Source organism: Miscanthus floridulus, chromosome 17 (genome assembly GCF_019320115.1).
Source record: "Miscanthus floridulus cultivar M001 chromosome 17, ASM1932011v1, whole genome shotgun sequence".
In the NCBI taxonomy this organism is placed as follows: domain Eukaryota; kingdom Viridiplantae; phylum Streptophyta; class Magnoliopsida; order Poales; family Poaceae; genus Miscanthus; species Miscanthus floridulus.
Genome location: NC_089596.1, coordinates 82,048,486 through 82,070,569, shown reverse-complemented (window position 1 = coordinate 82,070,569; position 22,084 = coordinate 82,048,486).

The following is a 22,084-nucleotide window of genomic DNA, read 5'->3' as shown; positions in this document are numbered from 1 at the left end:
ATTTAATTAATTTATTGAATTTCAAGTAACTTTTTTGTACAAATCAAATTTGAACTGCAAGTGATTCGAATAATAGAAGAAAATGAGTAGAAAAATGATATTCATGTTATTGAGTCGGGTATGAGGCCATACCCAGGAAATGAAAAGAAATTTCGAACCTTTTGTTTAGGAAACACGACCATGAACGTGTTACTGAATGGTTTTTAAATTCTAAAAAAAGCAAACAAAGTCTGAAAAACATGAGATTTATCAAGATCTCACGATATCAAACGTAGAGGCCATGGTAAAAAATTGAGATGGTTTCACATAATCTATCATGTACGATGTTTATAAACCGAAGTATCTCAGAAGAAGAATCGTAGCGTTGAGAATGATTTGGTTGGATTTGAAGTCAAAGTGACGATCGAATTGGGGTTTGATATCAAATTTTTTTGTATAGGCGGTAGAGAATACAGATTGATTCATGTGAAATTTTAGTAATTTTTTGGATCTGTTTGATAATTTTAATTTATTAAGTGCAATTATAGGATTTAATTGATATAGATTGAATTTTACCTATAAGTGCATGAAATAATAAGTTTTTTCTCTTCTGACCTTGGAATTTTTCTACTCTCCACATACAATATGTGGTACTCTATGTTAGGATTTGGTATATTTCTGGATTTGGTTGCTATATTTAATTAATTTATTGAATTTCAAGTAATTTTTTGGTACAAGTCAAATTTGAACTGCAAGTGATTCGAATAATAGAACAAAATAAGTAGAAAAATGATATTCATGTTATTGAGTCGGGTATGAGGCCTTACTCGAGAAATGAAAAGAAATTTCGAACCTCTTGTTTAGGAAACACGACCATGAACGTGATACTGAATGGTTTTTAAATTCTAAAAAAAACAAACGAAGTCTAAAAAACATGAGATTTATCAAGATCTCATGATATCATACGTGGAGGCCATGGTAAAAAATTGAGAAGGTTTTGCTTAATCTATCATGTATGATGTTTATAAATCGAAGTATCTTAGAAGAAGAATCGTAGCGTTGAGAAGGATTCGGTAGGATTTAGAGTCAAAGTGACGGTCAAATTGGGGATTGATTTCAAAATTTTTTGTATAAGCAATAGAGAACATAGATTGATTCATGTGAAATTTTGGTAATTTTTTGGATCTATTTGATAATTTTAATTTATTAAGTGCAATTATAGGATTTAATTGATATAGATTGAATTTGAGCTATAACTGCATGAAATAATAAGTTTTTTCTCTTTTGGCCTTAAAACTTTTTCTACTTTCTATATACAATATGTGGTACTCCATGTTAAGATTTGATATATTTCTAGATCTGGTTGCTATATTTAATTAATTTATTGAATTTTAAGTAATTTTTTGGTACAAATCAAATTTGAACTGCAAGTGAGTCAAATAATAGAAGAAAATGAGTAGAAAAATGATATTTATGTTATTGAGTTTGGTATGAGGCCATACCCAGGAAATAAAAAGAAATTTTGAACCTCTTATTTAGGAAACACTGACCATGAACGTGTTACTGAATGGTTTTTAAATTCTAAAAAAAGCAAACGAAGTCTGAAAAACATAAGATTTATCAAGATCTCATGATATCATACGTGGAGGCCATGGTAAAAAATTAAGAAGGTTTTGCACAATCTATCATGTACGATGTTTACAAACCGAAGTATCTCAAAAGAAGAATCGTAGCGTTGAGAAGGATTCAGTAGGATTTGGAATCGAAGTGATGGTCGAATTGGGGTTTGACTTCAAATTTTTTTTATATTGGTAATAAAGAACATAGATTGATTCATGTGAAATTTTAGTAATTTTTTGGATCCGTTTGATAATTTTAATTTATTAAGTGTGAAAGCATCTAGGCTCCTAGTTGGATTTCGGTGATTAATAACAATACAAGATTAATATGACTAACGTGTGTTTTGCAGATGCAATAAAGTTAGGTCATGGTAATGGAGATCAATCGGGCAATCAAAGTTGTCATGCCCCTATGATGGAAATCGTTTCGGTTTTCAAAGGATTGACGACAAGGTTAAGGATGACTAGTTCTAAATGTCGATTGGAGTTGGAGAGACACTTAGAGTAGTTTAGGACTTTGTTTTTCCTTTGGCCATACTATTAAGGAGGGTATAAATAGGTAGCTTGACCTAGTTGAGTCTAGTGAGTTAGGTGTGGTACACACTTGTTAAAACTAACTCTAGGTAGCTTCTATAAATGTCTAAGATCTTTTGGAGCAAACTTCATTCACAATTGATCGAGAGTTGAAAGTGAATGGAGGGTCAAATACTGACCGGACGCTGGCTCCGGTGCGACCGAACGCTGGCCGTAGGGTCCGGTCAGTTCATTTGACCGAGGTGATCAAGTCTGGTGTGACCGGACGCTGGAAGGTCAATGTGACCAGACGTTGAGGGCAAGCGTCCAGTCGACTCCAGTAAGGGTCTAGACTTGAGAAAGTGTGACCAAACGCGTCCGGTCAATACTGGCCGGACCTTGAGTATCTAGCGTCCGGTCGAGTCCAGTAAGGTTCCAGTAAGGGTTTTATGCGACCAGACGCGTCCGGTCAGTGCTGACCGGACCCTGCCAGCGTCCGGTCGACTCATTACTACTGGTTCGTAGGTTGAACTGACCAGAGCGTCCGATCAACACGATCGGAGCATCCGATCACCCCGTAGAAGCTCATAACGGTTCGTTTTTCAGGCTGCCTTATAAATAGAAGCTTCACTTATGTGTGGAGTCACTTTTGCTCATTCCAACAGCTGAGAAACACGTTTGTGAGTGCCAAGAAGAGCAAGGTCCTAGTGAGGTGTTTGTGATTTGAGAATCCAAGAGAGTAGTCTCACTAGCAAATCAAGAGTAGTAAAGTGTGCATCCATCTTCTCATTAGGCTTCGCGTGGTCAAGTGAGAGTTCATGCTTATTACTCTTGGTGATCGCCATCACATAGATGGCTTGATAGTGATTGGGAGTTTGGTGATCATCTGGCGGAGCTTATGGGTGATCTAACTCAAGTTGTGAGCGACTTTGGGTGATTCGCCGTGATAGAGTGTCGAAGAATCAACCCGTAGAGAGCACTGGATCCTTGCGCGGATCAAGGGGGAGCTACACCCTTGCGCGGGTGCTCCAACGAGGACTAGTGGGGAGTGGTGACTCTTTGATACCTCGGCAAAACATCGCCGCGTTCCTTTCTCTCTCTATTTACTTTGAGCATTTACTTTGAGTATTTACTTTAAGCAATTCAATACTTGTTTTACATCCATAGAATTGCTTGCTAAAGTAAGTTTAGAACATAGGTTGCGAGTTCGTTGTGTATTAGTTTGACAGAAACACTTTTCAAGGCATAAGGGATTAATTGGGCTATCCGTAGAATTAGATTATTGCAAGAGAATTTAGAATTAGCCCAATTCACCCCCCTCTTGGGCATCTTGATCCTTTCAATTAGTATCAGAGCCTCATGCTCACGTTTTTAAGCTTAACCGCTTAGAGTAAGATGTCTCACGGGGATGGACCTCCTCCTATCTTCAAGGGGATGATTTTCCATATTGGAAAATTCGTATGGAGGCTTACCTAGAAGCTCTAGACGTTGGAATACTTAGAGCCGCCTCTCAAGGGTTCCCAACACCTAAGAATGCCGCACAACTTTAAGGCGATGAAGTGAATTATGAAAAATGGAATGCAAAGACTCGTAACACCATCTTTAGAGGCTTTTGCAAAGATGTGTTCAATCGTGTAAGGAACTACAAAGATGCCCATACACTATGGTCGAACGTTTGTGCGCTCTATGAGAGAACTAAGAGTGAGCGTGAGGAATGCTACCATCTTGTGATTAAAAAGCTAAATTCATTTGAGATGCTTCCCAAAAAATGTGCTAATGAGATGTATTCACATTTGAATGTTCTTGTAGAGGAAGTCAATGGGCTTGGACTTACTCAAATGTCGCCATCCGACGTTGTGAGAAAGATTTTGAGTGTTCTCCCCATTGATAAATATGGCCATATTGTGACCGTGCTATACCAAGGTGATCTTTCCACCGCTACACCGACATAAATCTTGGGAAAGATCAATGCTCATGAGATGTACATGCACATCACCCCACAAGATGGCTCATCCTCTATAAAAAAGAAAGAGAAGGACTTATCATTCAAAACTAGCCAAGATAAGGACAAAGCAAGACTTGAGTATGAGAGCTCAAGTGATGAAGATAATGAAGAAAGCCTTGCTCTCATGGTGAAGAAGACCGCCAAGATGCTAAAAAACTAAACAAGAGTGGCATCAAGTTTGACGGCAAGAAGAAGAAGTTCTTCACTAACTCAAGAAGAAAGCCAATCTCCAAGATGGATTGCTACAATTATGGTGAACTTGGCCATCTAGCTCATCAATGTACAAAGCCCAAGAAAGACAAGTTCAAGAACAAGAACAAGGGCAAGACAGATGACTAAAGCAATGAAGATGAAGATGAAAAGAAAAAGAACAAGCCATACAAGAAGAGAGATGGCAAAAAGAGGGACTTCTACAAGAAGAAGAAAGGTGGAAAGGCCTACATTATTGGTGATTGGTTTATGGACATTGATTCATCAAGTGGATCATCCGATGATGATAATGACAATGAGAAGGTGGCCACCATTACTATTGATCTTGCATCCTCACCGCCACCATCGCCATCATCCCCTACACACCTATGCCTTATGGCCAAGGGTGAACGCAAGGTAACTAAGAGTGATGATAGTAGTGATAATGAGCAAGCTAGTGATGATGATAGCGATAGCGATGATGATTCACCTACATATGATGATCTTGTCAAAATACTAAGAAAATACACTAAGATCATTAGAAAGAGTAGAGCTATAAATGAAAAACTTGATGCTAAAAATGATTCACTCTTAGCTAAGTGTGATACTTTGGAAAAAGCTAATGATGAGCTCAAAGAAACAAATGATTCTATATCATCCAAACTCAAGGAGCTCAAATCTTCTAAGAAAGAGCTTAAAGACAAACATAATAAACTTGAGTGGGTGCACAATGAGCTTATCACTAGTCACAACAAGCTAAAAGATGAATACACTACTCTTAAGATAAATCATGATACTCTTGTTATTGCTCAAGAATTTTTACCAAATGAGCCACATGATGCTACTAACCATGTTGTCAAGATTGATATAGCTACTTCATGTGATGATTTAATTGATAAAAGCATTGAGCATGGATCTAGTAGCAAAGGTAAGCAAGTGGTTGAGTGTAATGACTATGATGAGTATATCAAGCTCAAGAGTGACAATGAGAAGCTCATGAAAGATCTTGATGAGATGAAAAGTCACAACACCATTGTGCTAGAAACTCTTGATCATGACAAAGAGTTGATCCTTGAAAATGAGAAGCTCAAAGAAGAAAATAAGAAACTCAAGGAAGAGAAGAACAATGATATTCTCAAGGAAGAGAACAAGAAGCTCAAGATGGAGAAAGAGCATCTCAAGGTGGGATTGAGTAAGTTTGCTAGAGGCAAGCATCTCCAAAGTGAGCTACTCATGAATACCGTCATGAAGATGGTTAGAAGTGGCATTGGATATATGGCAAGTGTAGAGAAGATGAAGGCCCAAGCTCAACACCAACAATCAAAGCTAAAGCCAAAGCCAAAGAGATGCTTTGAGTGTGGACAAGAAGGCCACTTTGCTCATGAGTGTCAAACTCCACCACCGCAACCCTTGCCCAAGCATGCTAGACCCTTTGCTTTCAATGCTCACTATATGCTTAGAAAAGATTCTAGTGAAAAGATGAAAGTCATGTTCTTAGAACCCCCCAACAAGAGTAGGCCTAAGAAGATTTGGGTGGCTAAGTCACTTGTTGAGAAGGTGAAAGGCCCTCAACAAGTTTGGATCCCTAAAGCTTGAATCTCTTGTGTATAGGTGAACTACAAGACCAGTGGAAGTCATTGGGTTATTAATAGTGGTTGCACTCAATATATGACCGGTGATCCTCGTATATTCACCTCACTAGATGAAGAGGTAGATGGATAAGAGAAAATAACATTTGGAGATAATTCAAAGGGCAAGGTTAAAGGATTAGGCAAAGTGGCAATATCAAATGATCATTCCATCTCCAATATGCTCTATGTTGCTTCATTGAGCTTCAACTTGCTATCTGTTGGACAATTGTGTGATCTTGGCTTTCAATGCTTATTCACCGAGAACGAGGTTGTTGTATCCAAGGTAGATGACAATCAAGTGATATTTAATGGATTTAGATACAACAACTTATATCTAGTTGACTTCACCTCCGAAGATGCAAACTTGAAGACTTACCTATTCACTAAAACAACACTTGGGTGGCTATGGCATAAAAGACTTACTCATGTTGGGATGAGCTCACTCAAGAAGCTTATGAAGAATGATTTGGCAAGAGGGTTGAAGGATATGAAGTTTGAGAAGGACAAGCTTTGTAGTGCATATCAAGCCGGCAAGCAAGTTGCAAACACTCATCCAACCAAAGCTTTCATGTCAACCACAAGAGTGCTAGAACTCCTACACATGGATTTATTTGGACCAACAACATACAAAAGTTTGGGAGGAAATCTCTATTGTCTTGTGATTGTGGATGACTATTCAAGGTATACATGGGTGTTCTTACTTCATGACAAATCCAAAGTTGCATCTTGTTTTAAGAAGTTTGCCAAGAGAGCTCAAAATGAATTTGAAGTGAAGCTTAAGAAGATAAGAAGTGACAATGGTAAAGAGTTTGACAACATAAACATAGAAGCTTATTGTGATGAAGTTGGAATCAAACATGAAGTCTCCGCAACCTATACTCCTCAACAAAATGGTGTAGTTGAGAGGAAGAACCAGACTTTGATCACTCTTGCAAGGACAATGCTAGATGAGTATAATACCCCCGAAGCTTTATGGGCGGAAGCAATCAACACCGCATGTTATGCAACCAACCGCCTATTTTTTCAAAAGTTCCTTATCAAGACACCGTATGAGTTGCTTAATGGGAAAAAGCTAGACGTCTCCTTCTTTAGGGTGTTTGGTTGCAAGTGCTACATCTACAAGAAGCGGAAACACCTAGGGAAGTTTCAAAGATGTTGTGATATAGGTTTTCTTGTTGGTTACTCATTGAAGTCCAAAGCATATAGAGTATTTAATCATGCCACTAGCTTGGTTGAAGAAACATATGATGTGGAATTTGATAAATCTAATGGCTCCCAAAGAGCACATGAGAATCTTGATGATGTAGGTGATGAACCATTGAGGGAGGCTATGAAGAATATTTCGGTAGGAGACATTAAGCCAAAAGATGATGAAGATGATGTACAAGTCATTAACCAACCTTCTTCATCAAGTGTGCCATAAGATGGTGAAAAAGATGAGAGAGTAGAAAATGAAGATACTCATATCTCCCATGAGCAAATGGTGGTACAAGCACAAGATGTTGATGCTCCACAATCTCCTCCTCAAGTGGTCAATAGAAGAAATACACCTCTCCTACAAGATCATCCATAAGATTTCATCATAGGGAGTCCATCAAAGGGTGTAATGACTCAATCTCAAAAACTTACTTCATTTATTGCTCATCACTCTTTTGTCTCTTGCTATGAGCCTACCAAGGTAGAAGAAGCTCTCAAAGATCTAGATTGGATCAATGCCATGCATGAAGAGTTGAACAACTTCACTCGCAATGACGTTTGGACTCTTGAAGAGCGACCAAAAGGTGTAAGAGTCATTGGAACAAAGTGGGTATTCCGCAATAAGCAAGATGATCAAGGTGTTGTTGTGAGGAACAAGGCAAGACTAGTTGTAAAGGGGTTCTCTCAAGTTGAAGGTTTGGATTTTGGAGAGACCTTTGCACCGGTTGCAAGATTAGAAGCCATCCATATCCTTCTTGCATATGCATCACATCATGAAATGAAACTATATCAAATGGATATGAAAAGTGCTTTTTTAAATGGCTTTATTAATGAACTAGTCTATGTTGATCAACCTCCTGGGTTTAAAGACTCTAGATATCCTAATCATATTTATAGGTTGTCTAAGGCACTATATGGGCTTAAGCAAGCCTCAAGAGCTTGGTATGAGCGCCTTCGGGACTTCCTCATTGAGAAGTGCTTCACCATTGGGAAGGTCGACACTACACTATTCACCAAGAAGCTTGATGGGCATATCTTCATTTGTCAAGTATATGTTGATGATATCATTTTTAGATCATCAAATGAAGACTCATGCAAAGAATTTGGTGAATTGATGTCGAAGGAGTTCAAGATATCGATGATTGGTGAGCTTATATTCTTTCTTGGTTTTCAAGTCAAGCAAATGAAAGAAGTCATCTTCATCTCTCAAGAGAAATACACAAAAGATCTTCTCAAGAGATTCAAGATGAATAAATGTAAGCCAATCAAGACACCAATGCCTACCAATGGACATCTCGACCTAGATGAGGGAGGTAACCTAGTTGATCAAACTCTCTACCATTCTATAATTGGTAGCTTGTTATATTTAACCGCATCTAGACCCGACATCATGTTTAGTGTGTGTATGTGTGCTAGATTTCAAGCTAGTCCTAAGGAAACACATTTAATTGCCGTAAAAAGAATCCTTAGGTATCTTAAGCACACACCAAGTATTGGCCTTTGGTATCCCAAAGGAGCTTTATTTGAATTAATTGGCTATTCCGATTCGGATTACGTCGGATGCAAAGTTGATAGAAAGAGCACATCCAGAGGATGCCATTTGCTTGGTAGATCACTTGTGTCTTGGTCCTCCAAGAAATAAAATAGTGTGGCTTTGTCCACCGCCAAAGCGGAATACATTGCCGTGGGTGCTTGTTGTGTACAAATATTATACATGAAACAAACTTTGCTAGACTATGGAGTAGTTCTAGAGAAAGTACCTCTTTTCTGCGATAATGAAAGTGCGGTAAAACTTGCAAATAATCCGGTTCAATACTCTCACACCAAGCATATAGATATCTGCCATCACTTTCTAAGAGATCATGTGGCTAAAAATAATATATCACTAGAAGGTGTAAGAACCGAAGATCAATTAGCGGATATCTTCACTAAACCGCTAGATGAGACTACATTTTGTAGATTGCGGAATGAGCTCAATGTACTTGATTTTAGTAACTTCACTAAAAATTGAGCTTGTGTTGTCCCTTGCATTCATTGTAATATACAACATGCTTAATTTGTGGCAATGCATATAGGGCTTGTCTAACATGGTTAAGATAACCACCGAAAAGCGTGTGAAGAAGCTTAACCTTGGATCAAACTTGACAAGCAACTAGATTTACTTACAAGTATTGCATATGCATAAATGTTGTTTTGTCGTTTTGTTCCAATTGCCCTCTTGTTGCCTATTTTCTTAAAAAGAATTATAGCCTAAGGCAAAATATTTTGAAAAATATGAGGGTTTGAGAGAGGTCACTCACATCAGTCCCAATTGGTGTTTATTTGGATCTTATTCAAGTTGGGACTTGATTGGGAACAGGCATCACGAAGGAAGTTTGAAGATTTGCTGGAAAAAGTGCACCGGACGCTGCACCAGACGCTGTTGTCTAGCGTCCGGTCAGTTCATAGGAGGTGAACTGCTACCGAAGGAGTGACCGAATGCTGCGTCTGTGCATCTGGTCAGGAGGACCTTTAGCATCTAGTCGATCGAAGGAAGGAAAGGTAGTACTGATCGGACCCTGCCTGCGTCCGGTCATGGACCACCGGACGTGTCTGGTCCTGATTCCAGAGGAATTGGACCTCTCTGGAATCGACCAGACGCTAGGTGGTAGCGTCCGGTCGCTACCATCGGAGCGTCCGGTCAGTGGATCTCGCATGGCTTCAGGACTCTTTTCTCCATTTCCTTCTCTATCGCATCGGGGGATCTATTTATTTCGGCCGTACCTTCGTTTTGATTCCCCATGACCTAGCCCTAGCCCTTGCTGCTGCCTCCTGTGCCTCCACAGCTCGCCAGCCACATGCCACCGTGCTCCTGCCTTGCCGCGCCACCGCAATCTCACGTCGACCACCTCGCGCCCAAGCTCGCCATGCCGCCGTAGCCCTATAGCTGAGCTCCTTGCGCTGGCCACGCAAGCCACCGCGCCTCCCTTGCCCGCGCTCGCCCGGTCCTCTCGCCACCGCACCGCCTAAGAGCTTGCCACCAAGCCTCACCGCGCGCCTCTAGTCTTCCTGCTGGTCATCAAGCGACGTGTGCCCTAGCCCTACCTTCTTCGTCTTGGTAAGACCAGATCAATGCTCCAAATTCGATTTGCCTGTGAACCTAGATCAACTGCATTGTTCTGATTCCAAATTGCATTCAGGGTTTTCGACCTAACCTGAGCTGGTTCCGAGGTTTCCCCACGTGACGTCTTTCCTTTTCCCGGATCGCTGTTCGTTAGGTAGCCTGCCCGTCATCTCAATTTCGTACCTACATTGCTTGCTTCCTAGGTTTTCGCATCTAGTAGATATATTGTATTTATTCGTATATCCATCTATTCTATCGTGCAGTGAGTCGGTGTCGTTGTGGTTCTTTTGGCAGTTGGCAGTCAACTCAGAGCCAAGCTCGCAAGTAAGGAATGAGGCCAAGCCTCGAGAGGTTTAGTTTGTCTGTTGATCTTCATCAGCGTCAGTTCATCATCTTGTAAGTTCATATGGCTCGCACCAAGAACATTGGTGGTGGCCCAGGTGATGATGATCGGAGGCCCCTGCCTCCCCAGCCAGCCGGATCGAAGGGCAAGTCAACCAAGCAGGTGACATCCAAGAAGCGCAAGTACCTCGACGTAGAGACAATGAGAGCAGTAGCTATTGCAGAGGCCGCAGAGCGTGCCGAGAGAGGCGGTGCCCGTAGCGGAGTTGTCATTGCAGATCAGCCAGTTTCACCAGCAGTCAGAGCTGCGATTGAGGAGGTTGAGCGTCGTCATGGTAGTCCAGCTAGGACTGCCATGTTTGCAGGCCGACGGGTTGCCATTGAGGAGGGTCAGTCAGCAGAGTAGGAGCCAGTTCAGTAGACTCAGGAGGGCGAGCAGCCATAGTAGACCCAGGAGGCCGAGGAGATAGAGCCGGCACCCTAGCTTTGCCACTCTAGATGGACCCATGTACCAGTCTTGCCGAGGCCATCGACACAGCGGAGGGGATCATGTCCACCACCTAGACCACAGGGTCCACCTCTAGTGGTTCACCTCAACTTGAGGGCTGCCATAGCCAGATAGGTTCAGCAGCTATGATTTGTAGAGTTTGAGGTTTGGTTTCCTCCGAGGAGGGATGAGAGAGCAGCTAAGGGTTTCTACACGCTACTGCAGGAAGATTTCTACAATGCTTATCTCAACAGTAAGGTAGTGTTTAGATCTCAGAGAGTCTGCCGCATAGAGTCTATTATGGCAGCAGCCGGAGAGCACATTCGGCCTTACTTATCATATCTGCCAAGGTTGACAGATTTGATTGGACGGACGGGAATATATGTACCATCTTGGGTTTGTCAGTTTTATGCTTCACTCTTCATTGATCCACATCACAGATTTATTCACTTTGCTTTCAGAGGCAAAGACTACAGAGTGACGAGTGGTAGGGTCAGAGAGATACTGAGGCTATAGGAACAACCTGTCAAGATGCATGAGGTTTGTTATGGACAGCAGGAGCCTCCCAGGCATCCTCATGGAGGGCAAGTGCCCCCTACAGATTTAGTGCGACATTGCTTCAAGGAGCCCTTTGGTGAGGGGTCGAGCAGGAACCCCAGTGACTTAACTCCTACAGTGAGAGTGCTAGAGGCCATTATCAGGAGGACACTGCTTCCCAGGTTGGGATATAGGGAGGGCCTAACTCGCTTATAGCTCTGGCTTCTCAATGCCCTAATGCAGCAGACAGTATTTGATATCTGGGACCTCCTTCTTTTAGAGATGGAGGATACAATAGCTAAGGGATTCAAGGGTCATAGGTAGCTTCCCTATGCTCACTAGATCATGTTTCTCATCCACAGAGTAGTGCTTGATAAGCCCCTAGGTATGATGGATGAGTATATAGGTGCCACCATAGAGTTCCCAACTTACAACCTGTCACAGAGGATCAGGAACAGCACTCCTCAGGCACCTAGATAGCCTAGCCATCGTCCCGATGTGCCAGAGTCCGCAGCTTAGTAGGATGAGATTATTAGAGGGATTGCAGCCACTAAGGAGGAGGAGCTAGAGGCACAGCAAGAGGTGAGCGAGTATAGTGACAGCTCTGACGATGACTACCAGCCTATTCCTCAGATGCCTCTATGCAAACACGATGCAGAGGCTGGTAGCTCCAGTTCTGCTCCACCTGCTCCGTAGACAGACCCCGCTCTCATTGCTATTCTTAAGCGGATGCAGTAGACACAAGATAGACAGGCATAGGAGACAGCTGCTACTTTTGCCTAGTTTTAGACTCGACAGGACGAGTTCTAGAGGCAGCAGCAGGCCATGCAGTAGCAGCAGCAGATGCATCAGCAACAAATACTCTTGCAGCAGTAGCTTATGGGTTTCATGCAGCATGTAGTGATAGCTCTAGGGGCCCCACAGCCACAGTCTTCGCCCTAGCTTGCTCCGCCTGCCACCACTTCGATGACTCTAGCAGTACAGCCCAGTGGGCTCTAGAGTCAGGGATAGCCTCTAGCTCAGTTTGCTTCACCTCTTGTACAGGTGTCCCAGTGGTTAGCCTCTCCCGTGGTAGCCCCGCAGTTCACTCCACTTCAGACGGGCTTCACACCAAAGTAGTCTTCCTCGCTCTTCATGCCTGACACGTCAGTCTCTAGGAGTCTTGGAGCATCCTTCAGCGAGTTGACCGGCATGCCTACTCCACCTCATATGCATATCGCCGGTCCGTCCATAGCAGCTCCAGTCGTAGTGACTACTCAGAGGTTCCCCTCGTCTGTCACCTCATCAGATCCTATGATAGACATACTAGCAGCTTCACAGGTAGCACCAGTCCTAGCTCAGACCTAGACCGCTTCAATGACACTTCCTGCCACAGAGGATCAGTCAGTTCAGAGCTCAGGGTCAGATGATGATAGTGCCCAGTTCTAGCTTGCCCCCACATTCTTCAGCACCCAGCTTGTCTGCTGCAGCCCCGCCAACCGATCCCTAGGTTTTGGTGTTTGACGTCAAAGGGGGAGAGGGTTCGAGTATGTAGACTCATGGGGAGCGTCATTTAGGGAGAGCTAGTTATATAGTATTATCTTATTATATACATTTGGAGTTTTATTTATGTGATACACTATTACTTTTGCATTCGTGTGTTTACTTTCATGCATATTATTCTATCTATGTGATAGTGCTATCTATGTGATTGTGATATATGACATGTGTGCTTTCTACTATGCATTATTTAAATGTCATATCATTTGTGTTATGTTCATTTGCCTTTGCTTCTGCGTTTATACTCCGATGCAAATGAGCTTTGTTAATCGTACTCATGCTTAATTCACATCCTTTGAGTACATTGTGTTGGCTTGGGTCATATAAGCTTGACTAACACTTTTGTTCTTATCGACAAAAGCTTATATGAACCAAGCCCATCAAAAACCTCACTCTTTCACATACTCGAGGTGGTATTGTCATCAATCACCAAAAAGGGGGAGATTGAAAGCATCGAGGCCCCTAGTTGGGTTTCGGTGATTAATGACAATACAAGATTACTATGACTAACGTGTGTTTTGCAGATGCAATTAAGTTAGGTCATGGTAATAGAGATCAATCGGGCAATCAAAGTTGTCATGCCCCTACGATGGAAATCGTTTCGGTTTTCAAAGGATTGATGACAAGGTTAAGGATGACTAGTTCTAAGTGTCGATTGGAGTTGGAGAGACACTTAGAGTAGTTTAGGACTTTATTTTTCCTTTGGTCGTACTATTAAGGGGGGTATAAACAGCATGAATTATAGGAATTATAGGAATTAATTGATATAGATTGAATTTGAGCTATAACGGCATGAAATAATAAGTTTTTTTTTCTCTTCTAACCTTGAAACTTTTCTACTCTCCACATACAATATGTGGTACTCCATATTAAGATTTGGTATATTTCTAGATCTGGTTGCTATATTTAATTAATTTATTGAATTTCAAGGAATTTTTTGGTATAAGTCAAATTTGAACTGCAAGTGATTCAAATAATAGAACAAAATGAGTAGAAAAATGATATTCGTGGTATTGAGTCCAGTGTGAGGTCTTACTCGGGAAATGAAAAGAAATTTTGATCCTCTTGTTCAGGAAACACGACCACGAACGTGTTGCCGAATTGTTTTTAAATTCAAAAAAAGCAAACGAAGTCTAAAAAACATGAGATTTGTTAAGATCTCATGATATCATATGTGGAGGCCATGGAAAAAATTGAGAAGGTTTCACATAGTCTGTCACATACGATGTTTACAAACCGAAGTATCTTAGAAAAAGAATCGTAGCATTGGGAAGGATTCGGTAGGATTTGGAGTCAAAGTGATGATCGAATTGGGGTTTGACTTCAAAACTTTTTGTATAGGCAATAAAGAACATAGATTGATTCATTTGAAATTTTGGTAAATTTTTGGATCCGTTTGATAATTTTAATTTATTAAGTGCAATTATAGGATTTTAATTGATATAGATTGAATTTGAGCTATAACTGCATGAAATAATAAGTTTTTTTTCTCTTCTGACCTTGAAACTTTTTCTATTCTCCACATACAATATGTGGTACTCCATGTTAAGATTTGGTATATTTCTGGATCTGGTTGCTATATTTAATTAATTTATTGAATTTCAAGTAATTTTTGGTATAAGTCAAATTTAAACTGCAAGTGATTCAAATAATAGAATAAAATGAGTAGAAAAATGATATTCATGTTATTGAGTCCGGTGTGAGGCCTTACCCAGGAAATGAAAATAAATTTCCAACATCTTATTCAGGAAACACGACCACGAACGTGTGGCTGAATGGTTTTTAAATTCTAAAAAAGCAAACGAAGTCTGAAAATCATGAGATTTATCAAGATCTCATGTTATCATATGTGGAGGCCGTGGTAAAAAAATGAGAAGGTTTCACATAATCTGTCACGTACGATATTTACAAACCAAAGTATCTCAGAAGAAGAATCGTAGCGTTGAGAATGATTCGATAGGATTTGGAGTCAAAGTGACGGTCGAATTAGGGTTTGACTTCAAAACTTTTTTTATAGGCAATAGAGAACAAAGATTGATTCATGTAAAATTTTAGTAATTTTTTGGATCCGTTTGATAATTTTAATTTATTAAGTGCAATTATAGGATTTTAATTGATATAGATTGAATTTAAGCTATAACTACATAAAATAATCAAATAATATTGCTAGAAAAATCAGATATATATTGTTCAGTGAATTTGAGAAGTAATTTTGAAAATACATTGGAACAAATTGAGGAAAACACATTATGGAAAAGGAGGAAAATGAAAAAAAAATACGTTTGTCGAGTGTCTATGATTTGACACTCGGTAAAACTAGGGTTTGTTGAGTGTTAGACGTGGAACACTCGGCAAACCGCTTCACGGCCCCACACATGCGCAGTAGTTTATGGTTCAAAAATGAAAAAAAACAAAATGGGTTTGCCGAATGCCCGCGATCTAGCACTCTGCAAACCTTAGCTTTGCCAAGTGCTAGATCGCGGGCACTCGGCAAACCTCCATCGTACACAACCCTGGCCACACACACACATACACACTCACACAAGCTCACCCGCGCCCGCACACACACGCAGCCAGCCGCCGACACCGCGCCTGTGCCAGCCACCGGCCCCGTGCCCGTGCCTGCGCCGGCTGCCGGCCCCACGCCCGTGCCTAGCCCCCGCACGCCATCGATGGCCCCACACCCGCGCCCACCTCGCTCCAGTGGTTGCCACCGGCCACCCCACTCGACTGCGCCTTTACTGGCTTGTGGCGTCGTACGTGTGGCAGCGCCCCTCTCGTGCTTGTCCAAGCGCCTAAGCCGAGCAGGAGCAGGCGAGCTGCCTCGTGCGCAGCCACCCTCACCGCCTCATGCGCCCTCCCCTCGGCACCCTGCCCCATGGCCGCCGGCCCCTGCACTGCACCCGCTGCCACCGCACCGCGGCCCCCGGCCCCCTGCCCCGGCCCCGTCCCCGCCGCCCCTATGCCTCGATAGAAACTAATAATTTATCTTAATCACTTGGGCAGAGGTTGGAGGAAGGTCGGTGGGGGTGATCATGCACGCCATGTGAACGACATCATTGGTCTTTTGATCAAGGAAAAGTTCCCTAGCCTGGTGCAGTTCGACAGAATTATCGAGCCGGCCTACACGTGGGCCCACTATGCCACCGTCCCCGACGTCCCTGATCGAGATGGCAGGGTATTCGCCGACAAGGCACAGTGTGTCAAGGCCGAGATTTGGGTAAGTCTTTCTCACACTATATTGCTCAATACATCGCATTGATTGGACATTCTTGAAATAATGACTAGATACATCGTGTCTATATCCAGGATTTCTTTAGATGCGAGGAGGGATACTAGGCCAAGGCGGATGCTATGGCTGACAAAGCCACCAATAAACTCATCAAGGACATGCACTATGAGGCGCGCATCCAGGCCGTGATCCAATACCACATGGAAATTCTTAGAGTGAGGCTCCCTAAAAGTGCGGCAAAGACCATGAGGCTGACCCTGGAATAATACCTAAAGGTAAATATAGAACATTAATACTTATTTTTTATGAGATTAATTACGCTTAATTTCATCTTCTTATATGTCATATACTTGATGATGTAAGTGCCTCTGTGGTGGTGCGCCTATGATCTGCAGTGCTGGGCACGGATGGTGGACAGGTGGTGCTACCCGACGTGGGAGGAGAATCACAATGTTTGCCGGGAGCGGCGTTTGTTGATGCCGGGTGCATCACACCATCAAGGCAACCTCAACCTCTCAGAATACATGGCTAGATGGGTACGCAAATTCATTTCTTTATTCTAATGCTCAACTCTGCATAATTTCTAATCATATTGCTTTTTTTGCAGTCAGCGGCACATGGTGTTGAGCCTTGCTCCTAGTTCATGGCATATGCTTTGGCCCACAAGGACAAGGCGACGGCCGACGTCGCCTACAACCTGAAGGACCCACCCTCGGTGTACAGCAACGAGTCCATCCATAGCCGCCTCGATGGATACACATCGATGGCAAGGGCGGTCCATGGCCTAGAGTACGATTCGAGCACCCATGATCTTGATAGAGAAGTGGTCATGAGGGCAGAAGAAGGCAAGAAGTATGGCCGGTTCTGGATTGGCGATGGCACAATCGACATGGCTAGTACTCCCACTCTCCCAGATTCGAGCACGGAGCACGAGTTCTAGCCCGATGATACGCCCATGGTCGGACTCTACACGGTTCTAGATAAACGTAATCCAGGTTATTTATGTTTTATTTATCGTTTATTGATTTTTACATACTTTTGCATTGCATTGTAACATTGGGATAAAATATTGTAGGTTCAGCTGGAACAACAAATGAGGCGGAGCTAGAGGCGAAGATGGAGGTAGAGCGGTAGAGGGTGAAGGCAGAGCGGCAGAGGATGGAGGCAGAATGGCTACAGATGTTTGAATATATAAGGGGTGTTTATGCTACAATTGGTCAACCTCTGCCACCGATGCCAGTCCCTCCTCCTCACCTTGCTCCAAATACTGTTTCAAGCACTGTGAGTCACTTTACAACCTTATAATCACCATTTCTAGTTTATGTAGAATCAATCTTATAAAGATACCCAGACACTAGAAACTTAGTGACTAATGCTATATGTTTATTACCAACTAGTACTTAAGCAATCATACTAGAGCACAATGCAACTGAGAAGATATTGCTGATAGTTGCAAGGGTTATACTAGTTAGGCAGCAGAGAGACCATACGTGTTGTTCATTCTTGTCTCACACATGCAATCTCTTCTCCTTTGTACAGAATCAATCGGCGGCATCGAATGAGCCTCATGACCCAGCGTGGTCGCAGTGGAACCCGTGGCCTAAGTGACTACTTGTGATTTTATTTGCATTTGCATCTGTGGATTACCTATGACTATTTATGACTATTTATGGTTGTGAATGAACCCACTAGTGATTCTAAAGTTTATTTGCATTTATGTGTTGTCGATATATCTATATAAACTGTCTGTGATGCTTATTGTGAAATATGTGTGATGCCTGTAATGTTTATTTGAGTGGGGTATGTCATACGTGACCAAACAATAAAAATAGAGAATATATGGTCGCTTTGCGAGTATTATACTCGGCAAAAAGGCCTTTTGCCGAGTGCTAGGGTAAAAACACTCGGCAAAGCGGACACGTGGTAAATTTCTATGCATTCTGGGACTAAAATGACTTCTTTACCGAGTGGCTGTGCTGTGACACTCGGCAAAGAAACCAATATTTGTACGTTCTGGGCCAGTCTTTACCGAGTGTCCAGTGTTTTACACTTGGTAAGAAGGCAGGTTTGTCGAGTGCCCAGGATTTGACACTCGGCAAAGAAGGAAGGTTTGCCGAGTGTCAGGTCCAGGACACTCGACAAACGCGCCGTGACCGTCTCTGCGCAGTCGCGTTACTTTTTTTCTCCGAGCGTCGGTTTTAGCTCTCGGCAAAGTATTTACCGAGTGACCGATAGAAAACACTTGGCAAAGAGACGTTTACCAGCACTGTAGATGTCGTGTGCTGTTTGCCGAGTGTTTTGTGGGCTTTGCCGAGTGCCACTGTTTCCGGTAGTGGATGTTGTCAGGAACTCCAAATATTTTAGGCACACGGCAAAGCCACTATTTTCGGTAGTGGATGTTGTCAGGAGCTCTAAATATTTTATTTGAATTTGTCTTAATGCAGTCTATCTCTAGATTTTTTTTCAGAACTTTTAAAAGCTTATTCGAGACATGCATTTTCTATGGTTTAAAAATCATATCAAGTATTTACCGGATTTTTTAACTAAAAAGGGGAAAACAGCCTTCAAAACCCACTTCAAACCTGGTCAACGAAGTGATTTGAACGGTTTTGAGATCAACCAGTGCTAAAGTTCCAAGAGTTTCGGTGCGTTCGGTCGTTGCAGATTCTGCACCGGCCGGTCAGTTGGTAGCTGGGCTTCCCCTTCGGATGACACATCGTTGCATTCACACGGCTTTCCAAATCCACTATGCTCCGAACGTTTCCGTTGCATGTAGCGACGCTGTGTGTTACGCGGTGATCCCCAGCGAAATCTGCAGGTTCTCAGCCTCATTTCTCAAAATTTACCACTGTTAGTTTTCTTTCTAGAACGTGATTATGCTCGCAAATGAAGTGTAGCTGTCCACGCGGCCGTCGCAAATGAAGTGTAGCTGTCCACGCGGCCGGCCGGCCGGTGCTACGTAGTTCTCTTCGCGTTCTTTATGTTAATGATGATGGCAGCTTCTCTCTCGGGCGATCATATCAGTTATCAGCAGGCTTACCATGAACAGCATGGTGAGAATTGAAGGATATGATCTGAGCTGATGGCAACTTAACACTGGCCGTAAAAGGCTTGGGCTTGACGCCTGAACCGTCGAGTTGGTTAGCTCGATGCATGCTCCGGCAGATGGCCACAAGAACAACTCGGTCGAGAAGTACAGCGCAAGTGCCCAACCGCTCTCTCCATTACTCCAAACGCCGCCGCCGTCCGAAACCACGAGGTCGTGATGCTGGCTCGGCTAGCCCGACGACTAACGAGAGTACGAGACCATGCTTCGGCTTGAAACCACCAGATCGAATGCAAACGCCGGCCGGTCGGCAGCCAACCCGCGGTTTACGTTGCAGCCAACTGGACTGAAATGTTTGTCACATCGTAACCGACGTTGAATATTTGGCGCTGTTCTAGCTACTACGTGCAGATCCCAGAGGTGCAAACCACGAACACAGTGAACGTTTTAATTTCCTTGGCTGGATTGTTTTTTTTTATCAAGATTCAAGAAACATATTTCTGTTTTTGTTCGGGCAAGAAATAAATCTCTTTTTTAAACAGAAGAAATATATCTCTTTGAATGAGCATGATTCCATGGTTACCCTATCTTCTTGTATTTGTTTTGTCCCATTGGGAATTTTCATCAACTTAGCACGTGCATTCACTTTTTTCAACTATTTCATTTCATTGGTAGGCGATCAATGTGGCATTCGACAATAAGACTCTTGTGACTTCGTAAATTTCAAAATATGTTGATGTGGTATTTTAGCATGTGTTTTGTATAGGGATAAGGTGGGATCAGATGGATCATGTCCCTGTTTTTTTGGATGGGACCATCCTATTTCGTGTTTGGTTGAAACGCATGGATTCATCCTAAGTTTTTTTTAGTTGAAGGGATGAGACCAAATGGGATAGCATTTCCACACATGTTATCTGTGGGATCTACATGTCAACCTCTCTTGTATCTAAAAAACACCTTCTTTCTTAATGGATCTGCCTGCTTCCACCCTCATTGTTCCGCCCTTGTCGCTTTGCCCTGACGAGCCACACCGCCCTCACCACACTACACCACCATCTTCCTATGCTAGAGTGGTTCGCTGCACCACCCCAACCCCACATGGGAGCGGCTCACTACGTAGCTCTCACCCCCTCCACACCAAAGTGGATCGATCTCGGCCACCCTAACCTCGCCCTGCACTCATGCCGGACCGGCTCGAGCTCGCCGCTCCGCCCTCTCCCGTGATGGAGCATGCCCCCCTGCCATCTCCCTTGCCCTTGCCTCAGCGCCTGGAGTTGATGATGGAGAGCAACACCATGAACAAGGGACGAGTTTGTCCCTTGTTTTGGAGGGACGATCTTGTCCTGCATCTTCACGAAATGTACGTGTGTGGATGAACCCACCCCACTCGTACCACAACCAAACATCGGTTAAAACTGGACCACCCCATCCCGTCATCGTCCTTTTCAGAATCAAACACATCATTAGGCCTTCAAAGGGGTAGGGTGTTCATATATGTGTTCAAGTGTACATACGTGTATGTGAAGGGTTGTGTCTATATTAAAACTAGTTTTTTGGCGTGTTATAACATTTGTAACAAAGTATTTCACAACTACAAAATTTAAAATAAGTTCTTCTACAATACAACCAACCTTACAGAGGATTGGTCAAATTTGTATGGTTTCATTTCCTTCTTTTTCAAAAATTCAGGCTTATGATGACAAGAGAACATATATTTTTCATGCAAGCTTTACATCTGATAAATACTAAGAGAAAAGTCAGATTATATCACTCATCTTAATATTACTAATTGAAATCCCCAACAAAATCTTAATGTTAGTTCTCACACTAGAAATATCACTATAAAAATGCTAGCCTTTAATTTGGTAGACTCTAATCATAATCACCAATAATATTCATTGGATCTATTATATTTACTACAAAATTACCCACCACTCCTATTATAAAAAATACATAAAGTAACCCCATCAATTTGCATCTAAATTATCCCACCTATGAGAAAGATAAATTTATATAGCCCACTAAATTTACATTTGAATTACTCACCTCTACCATTATGAAAGATAATGCAACATAGCCCCTAAATTTTTCCTTTAAATTATTCATGACTACCATTACAAAAGACAATACAAACTAACCCCTTAATTTTTATCTAATTATCCACATCTATCATTATGAAAATAAACTTAAGTTGTCTATCAAATCTAAGTACACATACCAATATAAGCTATTATAGAAAATAATTCAATAAACATAAAGTATGATATATAATATATGTTCTAAATTAAACACTTCTATGAAAAAATGAACATAAATTATATGTCTCGTCATGAAAACCAAGTAAATATGAACACATTATGATAAATATTTATGTTAACACTTTATTAGTCGTACAAAAAATATTTACGTCTACCATTGTAACATATCCTAAAATAATCCTCGAAATGACATTACCAAAATAATGCTATTATGAGAAGGAATTAAATAATCATAAAGTGCTCTATATATGATCCTAAAGTATCAAGATTTATGTTAAACTAGAAGTAAAAAGAAATGTTATGTGTCATCGTTTATATCAAATATATATCCATACATTAGCAATAAATATTTTTTATTGTTTATATATCATAAAAATGTTTTCTTAACAAACCACATACCAATGGAA